This window comes from Globicephala melas, chromosome 9 (assembly GCF_963455315.2).
Source record: "Globicephala melas chromosome 9, mGloMel1.2, whole genome shotgun sequence".
Classification (NCBI taxonomy): Eukaryota; Metazoa; Chordata; class Mammalia; order Artiodactyla; family Delphinidae; genus Globicephala; species Globicephala melas.
Genome location: NC_083322.1, coordinates 26,349,771 through 26,374,022, shown reverse-complemented (window position 1 = coordinate 26,374,022; position 24,252 = coordinate 26,349,771). Strand labels below are relative to the sequence as shown.

At 36.5% G+C, this 24,252-nt stretch overlaps 1 pseudogene; it reads right to left on the bottom strand.

Annotated features, from left to right (window-relative positions):
• Positions 1 to 19,338: 19,338 nt before the first annotated feature.
• LOC115853548 (peptidyl-prolyl cis-trans isomerase A pseudogene) lies at positions 19,339 to 19,838 on the bottom strand (annotated as a pseudogene).
• Positions 19,839 to 24,252: the final 4,414 nt, after the last annotated feature.

The window sequence follows — 24,252 nt, the reverse complement described above, 5'->3', positions numbered from 1 at the left end:
CAGGACTGGAAGGCAGTGCCAAGAGGAGCAGCATTAGGACAGATCAGGGGCAGGAGGCCTAAGGTGAGGCTGCAGGAAAGAGTAGATAACAGGAATCTATATACTGGGTGGTGACCAGAGATAATAATAATATGAGCCCTAGTGGATTAAATTTACCACAGGTTGTCAAGTGATTTAATCCCTGCAATCTGTTGATGGGTGGAGTGTAGATGTGGGGAGTACCAAGGCCTTTCCAGCATCAGTCTGTGGCCTTGCTCACCAAAGGATATCCTGTTTCAGGTGGACAGAGAGACTCAAGTTTCCTTAGAAAGATCCAGCAATGACCTGGATTGACTAGACTATGAATACACTTATCTCTGTGTTTTAGAAACACCATTGATATCTCTCTCAACCAATGGTGAGGTCGGGGAACATTCTGCATTCATCTTGGTGCCTTTAGTACACTGCAGGAGCTCAAAACTATTCACTGAATACACCACTGAAGGTGAAAGACAAGAAAGATGCGAAGAATTCAGAGAACCACAACTACTCACACCACAGCTTCAGAAAATAATGACATTCAAAACTAGGAACAAGACGCAAGAGGGAAGAGATATGGGAACATATGTATATGTATAACTGATTCACTTTGTTATAAAGCAGAAACTAACACACCATTGTAAAGCAATTATACCCCAATAAAGATGTTAAAAAAAAAAAAAAGAACCAATAAGTGGCTTTAGGAAGGTTGCAGGATGTAAAATCAATATACAAAGATCTGTTACTTCCAAATACTACTAATGAACAGTTCATTATTGACATTTTTTTAAATTCCAGTTACAATAGCATTAAAAAGTGTTATATTCCTAGGGATAAATCTGGCAAAACATGATTAAGGTCTGCACATTTAAAACTATAAAACATTGCTGAGAGAAATGAAAGGCCTAAATAAATGGAGTGATTTACAAGTTTCATGGGTCAGATAACTCAATATACCAAATATGTCAAATTTCCCCCAAATTAATCTGTAGAAAAAAAAGCATTCCCAATGAGAATCCTTTTTGTATAAACTGACAAGCTGATTCTGAAATTCATTTGGAAATATAAAGAACCTAGGGAAATCAAAACAACTTTGAAAAATAGGAGGGAAAAAAACCCAAAAAACTAGGAACAGCAGAAACTAACACAACACTGTAAAGCAACCATACTCCAATAAAGATTAAAAAAATAGGAACAACTTTGAAAGTCCCAATAAAGATTAAAAAACAAAGGTAGAAGGCATAGATCAAAAAGCTAAGCGTTATGGCATTTTAAGGCATTAGTAATTAAGGATATGACATGATTTTGAAGTGAAAGCTATTTGCTCTGGGAGACCCTTTTGGTTCTGATGGGAACTGATGTCAGAGAATAGAAAACAGATTCCAGGGCAAGCTCAGAAGTCTCACTAACAAATCGGTTCATGCTGTGGTTGTGGTAGTGTCTACAAAAAAATTAATCAACTATCAAAGAAAGAGACGGAAAATTTTATTTGAGCCAATCTGAGGATTATAACCTGGGAGCCAGTCTTTCAGAAAGCTCTGAGGACTGTTCCAAAGAGGTAAAGGGGGAGGTCAGCACACATGTTATTCTGGCAAAGGGGGTACATGCAATCAAGCACACATCTCAGGAGAAGGTTGCTGCTAGTCATGAGAAACAGACGTCTTAGTTGCCGGTTTTAGTGCTTCTCCAGGTATGGCAAGATGTAAGAATCCAGTTTCATAAAAGATTTCTCCTGAAAATATCTAACTATTTGAAGGCCTGTTCTGTCAGTTTTCCCAGAGCACAGATTACCTCATCCTGATCTTCACCCCAAGTTCCTTTCAGAGTGTCTGGTAGGTCAGTGACTGCAGTGGATGATAATTTGATTATTGTAGAACAAGATGGTGGGCAACATTCTTTACTTTATAATCCCTTCCCTTTCGCTCTTGATTTCCACCAAGGTTTGGGAGGCAGTTCATAACCAATTTGTCCCATGGCACTACGAATGCCCATTCCCAGGTCAAGCAAGGATTTCGTTGATAAGCCACTCGAAGTGCTATTACTGGACTGGCCCTGTTAACAGTAGCCAAAAGCTTTTGGACCGCCTGTCCTACTAGTTTGTTAAGGTTCAGGAAACGGTTCCCTCTGGTTGCTTCCTCCCATATCTAGAGTTACGCTATTATAATCATTGATCTTATAGGACTATATATTTGGTCAATTGTTTCAAGTCACCTAATCACATTAGTTTTATCTCAGGATTAGTCACACATTTGATAATGCAAGAATCAACAATCTTGTAAAATAGGCAAAATACAAGTAACATAACTAGTAACATTACTAAGGTCATAAGTAAGTATTTAAGCTGAAAAATTCTATTAGGTGTGGCCCAGTATCTCCCCAGGTCATCTGACCAGTCTGTTCTGCACCAATTGCTATCTCTAAGGGAAATGATATATTGTCACTGTACATAAAGTTCACCAGAGTCATCTGCACACACAAGGCAAGTGGTGGGTCACCATGATCCCTACAAGATTGAGAAAGGAATGTTATCTCCTAAGGAGTTTCATGACTAGCTCCAGAAGAAGAAAAATTGATCTTTATGCTTAAGCAGCTATTTCTGCCATTGGGGAGGTCTGGTTGATGCATAATGCAGATGCACAATGCACACTAGAGGGGAGGGAGGAGGCCCAAACTGGCAGAGAAATATTTTATGTTGAAATTTTCTTGTCTTGCCTTAAAATAGAAATTTTTATCTCATCGGCAGGTAAGTGAAATGGTGATTGGAGCAAGAGTAAGAGAAATTCTTTGTTGTAGTTACTTTTTCTCCCTCTAATTTCCTTGCTCCATCTTCTCCAAGTAACAACTGTGTAGACAAAACCCCTCACCCTACAGTACACACTTCCCTAAATGTATTGTCTTAAGTTTGCTTGAGTGAAACACATCTGCCACATCTCTGCCCTGCCAATGGTAATAAATATTTCTTGCCTCTTCAATTTTTAAATCCATTATAAAATCAGCCTCCAAAATGATTTTTAGGTCAGCAGGGGAAGGGTATGTGATTCCTAACAATGACCGTTACAGTGGCACTCCTAATAAGTGAATTTGAGCAATTAACTGATACTCGATTTTCCTGTTTTCCTCAAGTGTAAAAGAAGGTTAAGAAAAATACCTCCCCTCCCCTTATGAGATCATATATGGGAATCACAGGGTAAATTATAAAGAGTTTAAAAACATTAGCTACTAGTATCTTGCTGGTTACACTTCACCACCTGCAGAAAGGCCTGTTAATCCCTGTCATCCCATCTGCTAAGGACTCCAGATACTGACTATAGACCCGGACTCTTGACCAAAGGTTTGAAGTGGAATGTCATTCAGAAAAAAAAAAGAAAAATATATTAACCACTGGTTTTTATAGAACTGCAGGGGACAATAAAAATTTTGTTCCCAATCAATTACTTGAAGTTTGCCATCTTTGCCACTGGCAAGCATGCAAACATTTAAAAAGTATCTAATGAGAGCAAGTGATTGCACAGACCCTGCACACTGCTCGATTGTTCTCTGATGTGCCCTAAATGTGCTGACACCAGCTTTCCTTTATCTGTGAAGGAAACCTCCAGGCCAGGAACCTCAGATGGCTCCATCAATAGAAAGTGCATTGTGCTTATTCTAAGTCAGTAAAGATGCACAAAAGACCAGAATCTTGGGAGTAGTGAAAAGTACTTCTCAAATGTCAAGAAGAACATGGAAGTGGAAATATAAAATAAAAGCCTGATCAAAAATAAGCTTTGGATGGTTTCTTTTGTATTAAAATAATATCAACCATGAAACAAATCTGAAGGCAAAAAATGGACACATCTGAAGTGCTGCTTATTTACTTGATCTCATCCTGAAACTATCATTGACCTGCAGCATTTTTCTCTCCTCCTTAGATTCAATTCCATACACTTTGTTCATTCATTCATTCAGTTTTTTATTCATTTAAAAATTTCATTAGTATTCCATTTTAGGCATTGCATTAGTTGTAGTATCACATTCACGAAGCAATTATTTTGTCCCAGGTATCCTAGTAAGGGCTTTCTATTAATTATCTTATTTAACCCTGCTAACAACTCTGTGAGATAGGCCCTTTATTCTGTCCATTTTACAGATGAGGAAACTAAGACCCAGGCAGGTCACATTACTTGTCCAAGCTCATCCAAATAAGCTAGTAACTGGTGCACCAGTAATTCAAACCAGGTTTGTGTACCTTCAAAGTATGAGTTCTTAAGTTTTATATTAAAATGCCTAGGTGTTGGGGCTCTAAGCACTGAGAGAACAGGGTCCTACTTGTTCGTTCTAGTAGAGGAATACACAGGAGGGGCTGGGAGACTGGGGGAAGGTTGCTGAACCTCCCCTGAGGAGAACAGTGTCAGGAGAAGTGAGAGAGGTAGGGAGGGAGGGAAGGAAAAACCTTAAAAATTATGGTAAAGAGTTTAAATTTTATACTGACAATTATGTAGGAAATCTGAAAGATTAGCCATTTTTGAAGATTGCTGTGCCAGATTTACGTTGGCAGAACTGGAACAGGGCATGGTGGGAGACACAGGGAGCAGATAAGAAGGCTATTGTGATAATTCAGACAAAAAATAATAAGGACTTAAGGCAATGGCTATGAGAATGGAGAAAAATGGGATTTGAGAGACACAAAAGGAGCAAAACTGCTAGGTTTCAGGGACTGGGTGTATATGATGAGAAAGAGGGAATAATCTAAAATTCCCAAGTTTTTTTTTTAGGCTTTCTCTAGTTGCTGCGAGCGGGGGCTACTCTTCGGTGCTGTGCACAGACTTCTCATTGCTGTGGCTTCCCTTGTTGCGGAGCACAGGCTCTAGGTGCGCGGGCTTCAGTAGTTGCAGCACGCAGGCTCATTAGTTGTGGCTCATGGGCTCAAGAGCGCAGGCTCAGTAGTTGTGGTGCATGGGCTTAGTTGCTCCACGGCATGTGGGATCTTCCCGGACCAGGGTTCGAACCCATGTGCACTGCATTGGCGGGCGGATTCTTAACCACCACGCCATCGGGAAGTCCCTAGAATTCCTAAGTTTTTGCTTGGTGAGATTAAGTGGTGCATTTACCTGTAAGAGGATCAGGGATGTTGCAAATTTGGGCGAAATGAGATGTCAGCTGAGGAGCCTCTGGCACAGCAGAGGTGCCCAGGAGAACAGGCAGGGCCCTGAAATCCAGCTGGGAGCCACTGCCATATACATGTGCTGATGCAGAGGATTATTCTCAGAGGCCAACTCTGACTAACTGATGCAGTGGCCACCTGGAGCACTGTGCCATTTTGGAGCCTAGAGAAGAGAGATTCGATAAAAGCATTCAAGATGGGGGACAAGATATAAAGATTTGCAGTCCTGAATGAGCACATAGCCTTCTGTTTCGAAACAAAAAAATCGATCTGTCTAGAAAAAGAAACATTTGGAAAAATATGGAGAGTGGTGTGAAATCAGTAATGCTGGTAGGTATAAATGCAGCAGGGTGGTTAAGAAAGTGGGCCCCAGGGTCAGAATCTCAGTTCCCCATTTACCGTTAATGTGACCCTGGGTTAGCGACCGAATCTCATGGTGTCTCCAAGTCTTTACCTGGAAAACAGGCATAATTATAATAATACTTCAGAGAGTGCTGTGAAGAATTAGCTATCCATGAAAAGTGCTTAACCATGTGAAAAAAACCAAGGTTTTTCATTTCATAAAAAAATATATGCACTAAAGATATATATAGTTATATAGGAGAATCTTAAGTACCAGACAGAAACTCAAAAGATATGATAGAGGCATTAAGTGCATTAACAGGAGTATTGTGAAAACACCTGTCCTTAAAAAGAACATTTTTCCTCATAAGAAATAATACAGAATGACTATGAATTAGAGATTGTTCGATCAATTTTGTTTTCTTTAGACAGTAAATTTGAAACCCAGAGATGTTCAATGACATAACCAAGGTCACACCCAATCAAGCCAGAGCCAAAATCAGCACTATTTCCTGATCCCCAGTATGATGAATTTTCACTACATGATGCTAGATAATTTTTTTAAAAAACTATTGGTTGAATAAAAATCTTTATAACATCTGTGCCTCATTTTTTTTTTAAATTATCACTTATCTATCAACTTGCTCTTAACATGTAAACTCTCTGAAGCATGGATATTTTACCTTTCCAGAATCAACTTTTCCTGACACTGAACAACGTACTCTGTATGCAGTAGAAAACTTAAAATATAATAACGAGCATTTTGTTCATCTGACTGAAAGGGAGTGAAAGAGTATTTGTCCTCTGGTGAAAATCACACACTGGTAAATTTCAACCTTTTTGTTGCCTATCTCTAGAAAGTTTGCATTTCCTATAAGGCATTTCTTTCAAATTATTTTGGAAGGATTGGAAAGATAGAATCAAAGAAGATGGGGGACTGAGGATGAAGAGGTCAAATGAAAGATCTGGGAAAACCAGTTGTCTCATTTCATTGCCACCCTTCCTTTTCCTTCCCTCACTGTGGTATTTCTGTAATTTGTGATTAAATCAGGTTAGAGTACCTACTAAATATAGAATATGAATTTTACCTTGGTCAAGCTAAAAGTCCAAACACTCGTACTTCTTATGCAAAGATTTAACTATGTCTAATCAACTACCATGAACTTTGGAGAGTCTCACTTTTCCCATGACCCAAGGCAAGGTTTTTTTATGAATGTAAAGAATGGGAAATGCCACTTTGTAAAATGTCGTTTCAGGGTTCAGTATTTAAGCTGATTTTTATTCTTACTATATTTTTCAATATTTCATATGTCCCCAGCGGGGCTTGCTCTCTTTATATTTTACACATTAGATTTATGTAGTTCTTTATAGATTAAAAAAATTCAAGGATGTAGGTACACAAGTATTGATTGGACAGTTTAAAAGCATAATATTATATATCCCTCCCTGGCTCAACAAAGAATTTTAGGCATACAAATGGGGCAAGAAAAATGTAACCTAGAAACCTAGGAAAATCATTTCCAAGAAATTCTAACAGTCACTGTTAAGGAATGACCTCTTAACACTTAGTGCTTTTCAGATGCTTCAAGCAATTATTAAAAGAAAATGAGAAATCATCCAATTATGAGATAATTCAGAATAAATAGTCATGAATAAAGAGAACCCACGAAAATGGTTCTTAAATGCATGCTTAAATAATGAAGCATTTATATTTATAGGAAAGGCTAGATGACTTGACTTCGATAAAATTGTTGTTATTATATGGCATTTATCTGGCACTTTCCATTTTAGAAGTGTACTACTGTTACTGAATTAAGAAAAACAGTTTCCAACACTTTACGTGAATTACTCTCACCCAGAGATTATGCATGACTATAAAGTACATGAGAAAGTTGCAAAGAAATGCTATTGGTAAGTTTCATTTCTTGCTAAGAAAAAAGAAAGATCGTGAATTTAAGGAACGGAATGTTGATTTTAGAGAACTATGGGATGGGGGCCAGGAGAAGCAAAAACAGATCTTTCAATCGGATTACAAATAATGACACAAGAACCCATCTGCCTATGTTTTAGGGTGCAGAATGCTCTGCTGATTTGATGGGTAGGAGGGAAGGTTTGGTGGGATGAAAAGATGGAGGAAAGCCAGGGAAGCTGGCTGCCTCAAGTTTAACATGAAAATGTCAAATTAAATGTGTGTTCTCTTCCTGAAAAATACCCACCCTCATTATGCATCCATGTGTCGATGACTGATGCAAATGAATTTTTCAAGTGCTGCGTAAATGAGTCGCCTACCGATGTTAGCCTAGTGAGAGCCAATCCCTAGTAATATACAGAATTATTATTTTTAGCCTTAGACAAAAACATACAGACATTAAATGTTTACAGGTTCAATCTTCCTTTCCTCTTTACTATATTCCAATTTAATCACTGAACTACTAGAATTGGGACAGTCGTGGCTTTGGATTGGAAATAATTTGAATTCTGGCTATCATATTTATGGGGAAAACTAGGCTACTGCTACTTCCCTAAGGCAAACACATCTGTGGTTTAAGCTAATCAGTCCCTGCATGTCACAGTTGCTTCATACAAATAGGGTAAAAATAGCATGTCTTTGAAATGAGGAGCTATAATCTTAAAGACAAATCATACATTTTGAGTAAAGCTCACCTTAATGGATGAAATATTTGCATATCAATTAGTGGCTGTCCAGCTGAATAAGTGTTTTAATCAATGAGCATATGCGAATATTTTGATATACTGTCCACCAGATATAAAGCCTGATTATTAATTCTACATTTTTAGTTTATAAAATTGAAGATGACTCTTCAAGGCAAAACTGAGAAATGCTTGCATTGTGTTGTTTCAGTGGCTCAAATCACAAATTAACTTTTATCAAAAAGTAACTGTTTTATTTTAGTGAGTACTAATGTAAACACTGGAATACCAGCACAATAAGACATTTAACATTTAACACAAAAAAGCATTTAAAGTAGATAATTTCACAAGTTAAGTGGCTTGTTTTGAAATTAATAAATGCTTAGAACTGGAGAAAGTAACAATGACAACAAACGCAAATGCAAAACATCAAAGAAAAAAACTTCAGAATATTTAATCCAAAAATTGTCTTGAAAAAATTTTTTAGTTCCAAGTTTACTCATAACTATCATCATATATTTATTTTAATAATTTCAGTGTTGTCCTTCTCAGCCATATGTTTATTCCAATTATTAATGAAATTACATAATAATAAAAATATTTAGTAGCAATTCTAACATCATATACTAATATAGTGATTATTTAATCTTTAAGAAAAAAACTGATGCTAATTTGATCTGGGTCCTTTTTTCATTTTCTTTATAAGCATGCAACAAAGTATAGTCCTGTAAATGTAAATACCAATAACATAGTATCTCATTGTTCTTCATGGAAATTAGTAATGTGTAATAACGCATGTCATTACTGGTAGTGAAAACCATTGGAGAAATCACTACTGCATTTTAATGAATGAGTTAAATGCCTGGGATTGTCAACTATGCTAAAGGAATAATGATCTGAGAAAAATTAATTCTGGCATTTGGTAATTACAGTAGAAAAAATGTAAACTTCACTGAAAGAACATTTTGTCTAAAATATTTTATGCTATCTCAAATGCCATAGCCACAAATTGCAATGTATACAGAAAATACCTTATTACACAATCACAGACTATTCTGGGTCAAAGGAATATTTTAAAAGACCTAAAAAGTATCCTTATCCAAGTAATGATAGCACTAATAATAACTATATTTTCTATTGGAGGTAAATATTCATAACTATGACAAGATTACTTGGACAATTATTTTTACTGTATATAGTTTTAAAGATATATGCAATAAAATATGAATTAAATGTTTGTTGACAGGTTTTCTGAAGTTATGCGGGCTGTAAAATGGCATTTTAAAAGTTTACTCCTCACAGATTTTTTTTTTTTTTTTTTACCAGACTTGGTATTACCAAATACATGCAGAGAAATTTTTACCTTTTTTACTGTGTTGACATTTGTACTGATGGTGCAAATTCAGTGATGGGCAAAACTGCTATGGACTGAGCAGGAATCAAGGTAGTAGCACTTGTGGTCATTGTGGTCTCACACACGTGTAAAATAAATAAATAAATATTAAAAGGCAATTTCTCTAAAGAAGTCTTAATAAAGTAGTAAAATTTGTTAAATGTATAAATCTTGGCCCTTGAGTACACATCCTTTAATATTCTGTGTGATAAAAAGAGAAGCATAGAGCACTTCTGCTACATATTATAAAGTCCAGTAGTTGTGTTGAACAAAAGCACTTGCGAGCCTGAGAGTGGAACTAGCCACTATTACCACAGAATATAACTTTTACTTGAAAGAACAACCAACAAACAAATTATGGTTATTCAGAAGTTGGTGTTTGAAGAACCAAAGCAATTTTGAAAAAGGACAAAGTTGAAGGACTCATCCTTCTTGATTTCAAAATTCACCACAAAGTTATAGTAATCAAGCCAGTGTGGTACTGTCATAAGGGCAGTCATATAGATAAATGAAATAGAACTGAGAAGCTAGAGATAATCCATTTAATTATGGTCATTTGATTTTTGACAAGGGTGCCATGGAGAAAGAAGAATCTTTTCAAGAAATTGTGCTGGGAGAATTGAGTATCCATCCATATACAAAAGAATGAACTTAGAACCCTGCCTCACGTCATACACAAAAATTAGCTTGAAATGGCTCATATGCTTAAGTGTAAAAGCTGAAACTGAAATATCCATAGAATAAAATATAGCAGTAAATCTTTGTGACCATAGGTTGGGAAAGGCTTCTTAGATATGACACCAAAAGTACAATTGACAAAAGAAAAAAAGTGATAAGTTGAGCTTTATTAAAATCAAAAACTGTTGTGCTTCAAAGGGCACCATCAAAAAACTGAAAGGACAATTCACAGAATGGAAGAAATATCTGTAAATCATATATCTAATCAGAGTCTAATATCCAGAATGTATAAAGAACTAAAAACTAAACAATAAAAAGACAAATACCCCATTTTTTTTAATCGGCAAAGGTTCTGATTACACATATCTCAAAAGAAGATATATAAGTGAACGATATTGCATGAAAAGATGCTGAACTTCATTAGCCATTAGGAAAATGCAGTCCCAAACCAAAATGGGATGCCACTTCATATGCACCAAAAAGGCTATAATAAAAAAGACAGGCGGGCTTCCCTGGTGGCGCAGTGGTTGAGAGTCCGCCTGCCGATGCAGGGGACACGGGTTCGTGCCCCGGTCTGGGAGGATCCCACGTGCCGCGGAGCGGCTGGGCCCGTGAGCCATGGCCGCTGAGGCTGTGCGTCCGGAGCCTGTGCTCCGCAACGGGAGAGGCCACAACAGGGAGAGGCCCGCGTACCAACAACAAAAAAAAAAGTCAAGTACTGACACATGCTGCAACATGAATGGATCTTGAAAACATTATGCTAAGTGAAAGAAGCCTGTCACAAAAGACCACATATTGTATGATTCCATTTATATGAAAAGTTCATAATAGACAAATCCATAGAGACAGACAGTAGATTAGTGATTTCTAAGATTTGAGGGTTGTGCTGAAGCTATGGTGACTGCAAATGGATGTGAGCTTTCTTTTGGGAGTGATTAAATTTTCTAAAATTTATTGTACTGGTGGTTGCTCACTTCTGTGAATATACTGCAAACCAATGAATTCTAAAAGTTAAATTGGTGTATTTTATAGTATGTGAATTATATCTTAATAAACTGCTTTTAAAAAAAGAAGTGAGTATTTGGCAGATGTTTTCTCAAAAACAAATGAAGTCAGTCTGTCACTCCAAAGAAAACAACTGACAGTATTTGTTGCCAGCGATATAATTAAAACGTTCAAGCAAAGTACAAATTTTTAAGACTTTTACGAGCCACTATGTGTCTAACAGCTTCCCAGTGTTGGATTTTCTAAGGAGACTAGCGGGCATATTAACAAATGCGTTTTTTGATATTTATGAAATATGCAGAAGATCTGCACAACTCAGTGAACCAATACTTTTCAAATGGCCAATGAATGATGATACAAAACCATGTATGCATGGGTAAAAGACACATTTAAAGTGAAAAAGAAGCCAATGGATTTAAAAGTAATAGAGCGCATCGTTCTGATAGAATATTAAAAGATAGGGCTGCAATTAATCTTTAAGAAACTACCACTTACTGAGTTTTGATATAGTTTTAAAGATAAATTATCTGAAAAGGCAATTAATGTACTCCTTTTCCCATGAACTGCATGAGGCTGGATTTCTTTTTTTTATACTTCAACCAAAACAGCATATTTTAATGGGTTGACTTCAGACCAGATATGAGAATCTAATAAGAATCTAATTGGCATCTAATAAGACAGAAATTAAAAAGATTAAAATTAAAACAACACAATTCTTCTCACTAACATCTTTATTATTGGTAAATATAGTTTTTTTCACTAAAGTATATTATTTATGTTAATATGTAGTGGGTTTAATATTATTATTTTTAAATGAATTGATAAATATTTAAAGTTTTCCTCAGTTTATTTTCCAATATGGTAACTAGTGATAGCTGTAACAGACCTAAAAAAAGCTCTTTGAGATACTCAGTAATTTGTAAGTGGGGAAAGGGGCCCTAAAACTGAAGTGTTTGAGAATGCTGCTCTAATGCTTCGCTTCACTTTCTAGAGGGGAAACCACTCCAGGTATTGCTCTGGGAGGCTTAATATGGAGGTAATGTGCTGGATACACAGATCATATCTGGAGTATGGAGTATATCTGGAGTATGGCGTTTCCAAAATGTTTTTAGGTCTAGTTTTTACATAAGAAAGCCACATGTCTTCCGTGATAATGAATAACAAGAGAAAAAAAACTTTCTCTGCTGTTGTAGATAGCTGGACATGTGGTTATGAAAAGCCCAGCCTAGGATATAATGATAGATGTATAATATATGAAGAGAGTACTTATGATAAAGCAAATGGAACAAAATATTAAAAACTTTTTGAATCTGGATAAATGGTATATGGAGTTCTTGGTACCAACATTGCATCTTTATGGTAAGCTATAAACTATTTCCAAATAAAAGATTTAAAAAATGGTATAGTCAACGTTACATGGAGGAGTTATAAACAGCCCAAAGAAGAAATTGTTCTTTAATAATTTATAGCATTTATCTTAGTACAAACCACATAGGGTTTGTACAAAGTACAAACTACCCACATAGGGTACTTAAATGTATTGAGTGCCTTTTATGTGCCAGGTACTGTGCAAAGTGCTTTATTCGCTTTATGTAAATTCAATTCATATTTAACCACATTCTTGAGAAGTAGGAATTATCATTATTTTATAGTTTATTTCATACATGAAGAAACTTAAGTAACTTGTGAGTGATTGTAAAGTTTATAAGTGCCCCAACTCATGTTCGAACCTAGAAGGAGCTGACTCTAATAGGTAAGAAAATTAATGACATAGTGAGTAAATAGCAAACTAGGATTCAAACCCAGATGATTTACATCCTATTATTTCATTAAAGCAGATCAGTCATTATCACTTACTAAGAGTAGGTCAGAAGTTAGTTCAAGTGATTTTGTAGATAAAAGCAATTCTATTCCTTAGAAATATTTTTGAATCAAGAATTTGGTAATTTAAACATAATCAACAATATTTTAGTAGAATTTTATGTCTTTGAGAAAAATCTTTAAAATTCTCTACTGTAGAGGTTTGAAAGCATTTGATTTCAACCATTGTAGAAAAAGTCAGCCTAAATAACCCAAAGATTAGTGTCCAAAAGCAGAGAACAAAGAATTCTCTCAAATGCTGAGAAGGGCAGCTTCCCCTTAAATCTGTTCTCTTCCCTTTTACCCATGTATCTTTATAATTCTTTTCAAGCCCAGGGCCAAAAAAAATAAGTCATTCAACCCTGGTGCTGCCAACAGGAACACAGTGGATGGCAGGAGGGCAGGAAACCACATGCTTCCCGTAGAAATGGGGCTGCCTTTACCAAGGAATAGCTTTCAGGATTATCTACTGTTGGTCCTGCCCTGGGGCTAACTTTCAAGTCTTCTTTCTTGACATTTTGCCCCAAACTCTACTTTTTAGTGATGGAGAGAGAGGTGAATATAGATCAAGAATGGTTCTCTCTGCTGTGAGAGAGAACAAGCTTCTTTCTATCACACTTGGTCTTGGAGAATAAGATATTTGCTGATTGTGTGATTCTTTCAGTGAAAGAATATGGCCTTTTGTTTGTGCATCAAAAGTAACTATGACAATCTGCCTATGAAAATTCTGAACTTACATCTGTAGCATTTATGAATTAGCTAGCATTTGCTGCATCCTTGCTACGTACCTTGGCATGGCGCTAATCAATTACACAGGTAGTAGTTCAAGTAACTGGGATTTAAATCCAATGATATTGACTTTCGCTTAATGATTAATTTATATTTCTTCTTTGTGAAAAGAGTCAGGAAGGATACAAAGTTAAATCAGACATGGGCAACAGTCTCAGGAAGATTACAGTCTAGTAGTGGACTTAATGTATATACATAAATAGTTACAATATACAGTAAAATGTACTAAATGTCATAAGAAAGGGCTATGGGATTTCATGAGCATGAGAGATGTCAACTGATAAGAATGAGATAAGATCTTATAAAGGCTGGGAAAACTGAGCTGAGCTATTTCAACATCAGATATAATTAAATGAACAAAATACTCGTTTAAAAAACCGTAAGGAAAGTGTGACTGCTGGAAAACAGAAGATAGGTTTGAGAACAGCAAATATTTCACTTCGGATAAAATACTGATTGCATAAAAAGCAAAGTTTGAAAACAGTTTATGGAATTTCTTGAATGTTTAAGATACTTTATTGGTACATTTTAAGCAGAACAAAGGTACATAACATTTTGAGTCAAGGAGGGACATGGTCAGGGCTGTGCTTGAGAACTGTAATGTTCAGTGCAGATGCCACCAGCACAGGTAGTTGCCTAAGTTTAAATTTAAATTAATCAATATTAAATAAAATGAAAAAGTCAGCTCCTCACTTGCATTTGCCATATTTCAAATTCTCAGTAATGCCCAAAAGCTAGCAGCTTCTGTATACAGGACAGGAGAGATATAGAACATTTCTATCATCACAGAATGTTCTATTAGACAGAGTTGCTTTAAAAGATTAATCCAGCAGTGCACTATTAGTGGATTGGACGGGAGAGGAAACCATAAACGGGAAGCTGATTTGAACAATCAAGGTTAGAAGTTCTGAGTAGCTGTCGTAGGGAATAGAATTTCACTTATAAAACGCAGAATATTACCTTGTACTCTTCTGATAAGAACCATTTATGCAGACTCCAGGGACACCAGTCAGAACTTAGATTTCTTATATTCCTCTGGAGAAATTTTCTTTGGCACGCACGAGAAAAGAGAAGATGAAATGACTCACTGGATTATGAATATCTAGAGATCCTCACTTCCATGTGGAAGTGGGGGGAATTCAAGCAGATGGGCTTCCTGAGATTCATCTCATGTGGGGTTTGTGGGTAACAACCATCTGGCTCCCAACTTGGCTTGAATTTCAAGGGAAGTCCAAAATCATCCAGTTTCTCTCTAAAGTTTGTTTATACATGGAGAAATTCCGTTACGAATTTACACTTTTCTTTTTTTTTTCTATTTTTAGTCTTATCTTTGAGTTTTTCTGTAATCATTACTGTCTGGAATGGGAGACTTTCTCATTTTACGTATAAGGAAACTGAGGTCAAATTAAGTGATTTGGCCAAGATCACACAGCTAGTTGTTTGCAAAGTCAAGCAATAACAGGTGTTCCGGGTTCTTTCACCTGTACTATGGCATTTTCAGAGTAACTTAGAACAATATGCTTTAATTTCCTTTTCATATCCTTAGGAACTAGGGCAGTAGCTATGGTTCTGTAATTTAACTTATGATCCCAACACGGTCACATTTAATTATATGTTTAATAAATATTTTGTTGAGCATTTGCTTGAAACTGGAACATCAACACCTAAATCTTGTCAACTGCCAAATGGATCCAGAGGAAAAAACAGTTTAAAGACCCGTGTTCTAGGTAAACAGGACTACTCTTCCTCTGGCGCTGATTCTCTCAGAGTCCCTACAACATGTTAATGGCCCTTATTTGTTTTCCTGCCTGTCCTTCTCTACTAGATGATGCTCTTTCAGAATAGGGTCCACGTCATACTTGTCTTTGTTCACCAGTGCTTATCCCAGCTCTCAGCACACAGTAGAAGAGCTGATGAATAATGCATGAACGATATATGGGTAAAGAGGTAATTTGGAAACTCTGCTTGTGTGTACCCTTATTAATCTCGTTTCTGACCTTTAGAACTACACAGGCTTGCCAGGGGCACAGAGGAAAATCAGGCTTGTCTTTCTCAGCAGGCAATTCAAAACCACACAGTGCAGCAGGAGATCTACAGAACACCACTCTTTCACCCACCGAAGCAGTTTACCAAAGCTGTATTCCGGCATTCCTAGGTCCCTTTAATACAGGACTCAGTTTTTTGGAAGTCCATTTAATTGACTCTCTTTTTCTTGGGAATAAAAGCCAGCCTGCCAAAGGCTGGCAAAGGTGAGTCTGAAGGCCTCTGTGGGATCCTCGGGGGGCCTGGAATCTGCCTCCCTGCAGGGGAGGGAGGCTGGCTGTGCTCTCCACAGCTGTATGGCTCCGTTCCTCTTGTATTGGCCAGGATTGAAAGAGATGAGTCAGAAAGCACCCCTTAATCCTACCATTCCTATCTGTGCCCTAAAAGAGCAGGTAGAGACTTCAAGTTGAATCAAATGGTTTGAAATTTAAAATACTCTCTGTGAACACTAAAATCTGAAACAAACCAAACAAGATAAGTATCATTGCCGTATTCATACCAAAGCATCAAGTGACAGTGCCCAAGCTAGCAGCAACACTTCGTTTCTTGCACCAACAGGGCAAAGAGTTCATTCACACTGCAGATTCCCTTATGATCCAAAGAACAGCGATCCAGATACAAAGAGACAATGTTATCCTTTGTTTTAGGCACTGCCATCTCATCACCTCCCACCCCCTCCTTCCCTCCCTCCAACATAATCAGACTTCTGGTGACATATCGTAATTAGATGCATAAGCTGTCAGATACTAGAACTCCCCAAGCTCCTTTTGAACTTTGTGTCTAGTTATTATTGTTTTTCATGTTACAATAAGGAATCTGGGGTGCGGTCTTTATGTTTTTTTTTTACAAGACAGTCCTTTTGTGGCAATCAATGTTACATAAAGCTTGTCCTAAAAATGTTCTTCCTCATCATATTCCCATCAGATGACATTAAACAGCTCGTATCACAGACAGCTTATTCTTTATGAATATTTTCCAAATACCTCATTAAAAACATACCTACCCATCCCAAAGCTATCAAATTTTGCACCACTGCCTTAAAACTACCATTTTGTTCCTGTGAGAGTATATTCTTTATTTGTATTACCGCATTCTAGGCAGCTCTAAATCCCACATGACTAACATCCACGTTAACCCACTTCATTGCAACCTGCGACACGTGCCGTCACCAAAGGGGCTGAGGACCTCTTGTTAGAAGTGGCGTGAACTGACTAGTTTAGGCTCGATGCCTTTAACACAATTTTGTCTATTGGATAAATATGTAGAAAGTCAATTATTTTAATCTTTATAATATGTTTTCTGCAGAGAGCAGTGTTACACAATAGCAAAAGTGTTATTCTGAGAGGAAAAGAATTCCTGAACACATGTGAACATGGGCACAGAGTCAAATACCTAATAGCTTCTTATTTATTTTGAAAATGAGTCCAAAGTCACACTTTGTTTCAATTACCTTGAGATAAATTTTACACATAAAAACACTGATTGACTTTCAGTGAATTTCATGGGCAGTTTTGCCATTACATATAGATATATAGGTCCCTGAAAATCACTATGCTATGCAAAAATCTCACAACAAAAACCACAGGGCTTATGGGGAAAATGGGTTAGGGGCATAAGGCTCACAAACGTCACCAGTGACACATACATAAAAAAACAGGAGTCTGATAAAAGTGGTAACAGTTTTATGTATGGTCCAGAAATTCATAAGTAGCATAATAACTACTACGACACTTTACTTTGAAAGTGATTTAAGGTTGCTTGTGAGCATCGGAGGGGTCCCAGCTTGCAAGTTTTGTGAAGTGGTAAAGTGTTTCCTGAAATTGGAAAGTTGCAGCATCAGATGTGGACGGGCATGTCTCAAAGCACAAAGAGAACTGAGGAAACTGCTAGATATTTGATGTGTGTGTCTGAGTGAGTTTTCTTTTTCTTATCTTAATGCACTGAATAAAACCCCCAGTACAATACTAAATAAAAATAGTGGGAATAGGCATACCTTTTTTTCCCCTGATCTTAAGGGGAACATTTTTCAATATTTTACCATCGAATATAATGTTTGCTGTAGGTGTTTTGTAAACATTCGTTATCAGATTAAGGAAATTCCCTTCTATAACTCGTTTGCTAAGAGTTTTATTTTATCAAGAAGGGATATTGAATCAAAAGCTAACTGTGCATCTATTGAGAAAATCATATATTTTTCTCCTTTTCTCTGTTAATACTGTGAATTATGTTCATTTTGAAATGTGAAATTAGCCTTTCATAGGTGGAGTAAACTCCACTTTGTTGTACTGTATTTTCCTTTTTGAATACCACTAGATTTAATTTAAATGTTTTGTTAATAATTTTTACATCTGTATGGGAGATTGTTCTCTAATTTTCCTTTTCCATAATGTCTTCGTCACGTTTTGGATTATGCTGACATCACTTAAAAAAACTCTTTCCCCTGTTTTTATTATCTGGGAGAGGCTGCATGAACTGGGTGACTGGGTGTTAATTTCTTCTTTAAATATTTGCAGCTATTCAAGCACTTTCTTTGTGGGAAGATTTTTATTTACGGAAAATCCTGAACGAACTTTTTGGCCAACCCAATAGTAATGGATTTCAAATTTCTGGTAATGATAATTTGATTTCCTTTATTTTTGTTAAACGTTCTGCTAGAGCTTTATTAATTTTATTAAAAGTTTTTTAAAAGCTTTTAGCTTAGTTGATTTTATCCTTCTATTCCATTTGTTTCTGATCTTATCTTTATTTTCTTCTCTTTTCCACAGGATTGATATGTTGTTTTTCTAGCTCCTGGAGATGGAATTTTAAATTATTAAATTTTAACCTTTTTTCTAATATATATGTTTACAAGCATACATCTCCCTGTAACCATTGATTTCACTATGCTTTAATTGCAACCCTCAAGTTTAAATATGTTGTAACTTCATTACGATTTAGTTCAAACTAATTCTCATTTGATTTCTTAATTATTCATATATGAGACGTTTTCTTTAATTTCCAGACAGTGGGGCTTTTCTTGTTATCTTTTTATTGACTTCTAAGTTAATTGTATTGTGATCAGAGAATATACTCTAAGCTATTCAAATCTTTTGAAATTTCTGGCAATTCTTTATGGCCCATCAGATGGTTGACTTGGTAAATATTTCATATGAATTTAAATTCTGTCTTTGATGATTGCAAATGTTTATGGCTCCTCAAGATTCCAATTTGCAGCTCCAGATCCACACAATAGCAAAAGGCCTTCCTACTTCTCTCTCCCCAGCAGAGGCTCTGCACAGGGGCCAACCCTGACCCTCAGCTCACACAAGAACTGGCAATTCCTCCGCAAGAAAAAAATATCTGGTGATCCAAAGATCATTTGTATACAGTTTCCCTCTATTTTTTTTTTTTAAAGATAAAACACAAGTCAAATTTATTATTAGATTTTTCCACAGTCAGCAATGGTGGTCTTCTTGCTGGTCTTGCCATTCCTGGACCCAAAGCGCTCCACGGCTTCCGCAATATTCATGCCCTCTTTCACCTTGCCAAAGACCACACGCCTGCCATCCAACCACTCAGTCTTGGCAGTGCAGATGAAAAACTGGGAACCGTTTGTGTTGGGGCCAGCATTTACCATGGAAAAGATGCCAGGACCCGTACGCTTCAGGAGGAAATTCTCATCATCAAATTTCTCCTCATAGATGGACTTGCCACCAGTGCCATTATGGCGTGTGAAGTCACCACCCTGGCACATAAATCCTGGAATTATTCTGTGAAAGCAGGAACCTTTATAACCAAAGCCTTTCTCCCCAGTGCTCAGAGCACAAAAGTTTTCTGCTGTCTTTGGAACTTTGTCTGCAAACAGCTCCAGTCTGTTAATATAACTTTATGGATTGGATGAGCAGTCACTTCGTGGTTTCCAGGTCCCTTACCTCGAAGGAGACGTGGCCCAAGTGCTCGCCATTGACGGCGATGTCAAAGAACACAGTAGGGTTGACCATGGTCGGGCAGCACAGGAGGTTCTGGGGTGGCGGTGTCTGCCTCCCTCTCTATAATTTTATTCCACCTAGTCCTTGTTGATTCCGTAGATTTCTGAAACCTTTTAACACTACAATTTTGCAACTTATCCACCTTCACATTGCTATAGTAGGAGTATTGGCTTACTGTAACCTACTACGTCCTACTTAGAACATAAAATCAGGACTCCAAATATTTATTTTAAAAAGTAAAGTTTTTTTTTTTTAAAGAATCAATCCAAGAAATTTTTGCAACAAAGAATAGAGCTTCTGGAGCTTTAATTTAATTTGACAAACATTTATCGATTATCTGCTGGTCACAAACACCATATCATGTGCTGTGGAATTAATAATGAGTTAGACAATCCTGGTACCAGATGAACTTACAGTTTACAGAGAAGTCAAATATGGAAACAGATAAACTGCAACGCAATGTAGCACATGTTATAATAGGGAGAAAAACTATCTCCTGGAACTCAGAGGAAGAAAAGATTGCTTGCCCACAGGATTCAGGAAAGAGTTCACAAATAAATAAAGTTACACTTGATCCTGAAGCCTGAGCAGAATTTGTCAGGCATAAAAGGAGGAATGATATTCTAGGCAAAGCGACAGCATTTGCAGCCACTTAGTCTCATGAAATGATACGGAATATTTGATACGGAATATTTATTGAAGGATGAGACATAAGTGTTCCTGAATAGAGTCACGTGAGTAGGTCTATGGAATTGAGATGCATGTGTGAAAATAAGGTCATAGAGGTCATTTCAGGCCACATGAGGAGGGGCATTGAATGCCTAGCCAGAGGCTTTAGTATTGTTTCCTGAAAGCCATCTGGATTTAATAGAAATGTGCAAGTCATGGGAAATAAATAATTAGATAAGTTGCTTAAGAGATAGAGTTCTGACAGCAGTGACGAGAGCAGAATCAAAAGGAGAAGAAGGAATGTTTGCAGAGAACTCAATAAGAAATTTTTCTAGAATGTTATTTATAGATTAATTATGAATATACTAAACCATGAAAATAACTGATAAAGTCACCCTCTAAAATTTATTAATAGAGACTACAATTGGCCAAAACACGAAGCTTACCTCACTCTCTATATTAATGTGTGATCTGAAGCCACTAAGTGAATAGGTTCCCCCTCCAAAGGGAGTTGTTTGTTTTTGCAGTGTGACTCTGATTTTCTTGGAGGTTCTGAGAGAAATCTGAAAAGCATCCTTTTAACCTCTGTCTGTTTTGTGTGCCATGTTTCTTAGTATCATTTTACCTTAATTAGCCAAACTAGTTTCTTTCACTTAACCTTTAGGTATATAGATATATAAATTAAGAGAGAGAGAGAGAGACAGAGTGAGAGAGAGAAAGAGTAAGAGTGAGAGAGAAGGAGAGAGAGAGAGAGGGTGAGAGAGATGGAGGAGGAAACAAATGAGAGGGCCATGATGTAATACAAGAAAGCCTAATTTCTGGTAACTAGCTCTGTCACTTATCCTGTCCTTTCATCTTGTGCATTAGAAATATCTTGCCAGAAGAAGACCTAAATAGACATTTCTCCAATGAAGACATACAGATGGCCAACAGGCACATAAAAAGATGCTCAACATCGCTAATTATTAGAGAAATGCAAATCAAAATAGCAATGAGGTATCACCTCACACTGTTCAGAAAGGCCATCATCAAAAATTCTACAAATAATAAATGCTGGAGAGGGTGCCGAAAAAAGGGAACCCTCTTACACTGTTGGTGGGAATGTAGATAGTTGCAGCCACTATGGAGAACAGTATGGAGGGTCCTTAAAAAACTAACAATAGAGTTACCATGTGACCCAGCAATCCCACTCCTGGGCATATACCCAGAAAAAACTACAGTTCGAAAAGATACATGCACCCCAATGTTCATAGCAGCATTGTTTACAGTATCCAAGACATGGAAACAACCCAAATGCCCATGAATAGATAATTGGTTTAAGATGTGGTGTGTGTGTGTGTATATATACACACACACAATGGAATACTACTCAGCCATAAAAAAGAATGAAATATTGCCACTTGCAGCAACACAGATGGCCCTAGAGAATATTATACTAAGTGAAGTAAGTCAGACAAAGACAAATATTATATATCACTTATATGTGGAATCTAAAAAATAATACAAATGAACCTATAAACAAAATAGAAACAGACTCACAGACACAGAAATCAACTTTATGGTTACCAAAGGGAAAAGGGAAGGGGGAGAGATAAATTAGGACTATGGTATTAACAGATACAAACTACTATACATAAAATAGATAAGCAAAAAGGATTTACTATATAACACAGGGAACAATAGTCAATATCTTATAATAACCTATAATGGAAAATAATCTAATAGATATGTGTATATATATCTGAATCACTTTGCTATATACCTGAAACTGACACAATATTATACATCAACTATACTTCAATTAAAAAAAAAAATCTTGCCAGCACATTCCTATATACTAATGATGAAAAATCTGAAATGGAAATCAAGAAAACACTCCCATTTACCATTGCAACAAAAAGAATAAAATATCTAGGAATAAACCTACCTAAGAAGACAAAAGACCTGTATGCAGAAAATTATAAGACACTGATGAAAGAAATTAAAGATGATACAAATAGATGGAGAGATATACCATGTTCTTGGATTGGAAGAATCAACATTGTGAAAATGACTCTACTACCCAAAGCAATCTATAGATTCAATGCAATCCCTATCAAACTACCACTGGCATTTTTCACAGAACTAGAACAAAAAATTTCGCAATTTGTATGGAAACACAAAAGACCCCGAATAGCCAAAGCAATCTTGAGAACGAAAAAAGGAGCTGGAGGAATCAGGCTCCCTGACTTCAGACTATACTACAAAGCTACAGTAATCAAGACAGTATGGTACTGGCACAAAAACAGAAAGATAGATCAAAGGAACAGGATAGAAAGCCCAGAGATAAACCCACGCACATATGGTCACCTTATCTTTGATAAAGGTGGCAGGAATGTACAGTGGAGAAAGGACAGCCTCTCCAATAAGTGGTGCTGGGAAAACTGGACAGGTACATGTAAAAGTATGAGATTAGATCACTCCCTAACACCATACACAAAAATAAGCTCAAAATGGATTAAAGACCTAAATGTAAGGCCAGAAACTATCAAACTCTTAGAGGAAAACATAGGCAGAACACTCTATGACATAAATCACAGCAAGATCCTTTCTGACCCACCTCCTAGAGTAATGGAAATAAAAACAAACAAATGGGACCTAATGAAACTTCAAAGCTTTTGCACAGCAAAGGAAACCATAAACAAGACCAAAAGCTGAGGACCAAACACCAAAATGTTTTCTAATTTTGATAGATTGAATGCTTCTTGTATGATTTCAATCCTCTCATAGACAGAAGGAATCTTATGCTGACTTTGTGTACATTTATACTCAGCAGGTATTGAATGTTACAACATTCAATAAATAGCATTAATATTTCACTTCTTCTAATCTCTGAATCAAACTCATATAAACACATGTCATTTCTTTTGTACTTGAGTCCTGAGGTGATTTTTATCACGAAAAGTGCAATTTTGAAAATCTAATAAACTGTCATCTGTCTGAAGGGCAGCATTTTGCTGACACAGGTAATATCTGGAATTGTGTTACCAGGTTGCGAAGGCTATATGACAGCAACCACTTGCCAATACAATAAAAACATTTCTAAGTTCTTCTTTACAAAAGCTTAAGTATTTGTTTGTTTGTTTTATGACCCCTCATTTCAGAATGAACCATATTCTCCTGGCCTATCTTGAGGTAGGTTTGGCTATATATTTTAAGACAATTTCTAATTACTGTTCTCTTCTCAGACAGAAACATATGTAACCTATAAATTAAATTTTTAAATGTTCCCAAGACTTCCAGTTTATTGGGATCATCTTGTTTGCAATATTTAAGAAAAATGGACTCAAATCCTGACCACATATATGGTGGAGAACCTGCAGTATACACAATATATCCAAGGAGTCATAATTATCTATATTATTAGTTATCAATTCTCGGTTTCTATATGTAACCTACGTGCAACAAGCTTTTCTGAGATTCTGGGACACTGTAGAGGTTTATATTCCAAAAACATTATAGCAGGTAATTTTTTATTGAGGTATAATAGACATATAGTGTTATATTAGTTTCAGGTGTACAACGTAATGATTTGATATCCATATATATTACAAGATGACCTCCACAATAAGTCTAGTTAACATCCATCGCCATACAGTTACAAATTTTTTTCTTGTGATGAACTTTTATGATCTACTCTCTTAGCAACTTTCAAA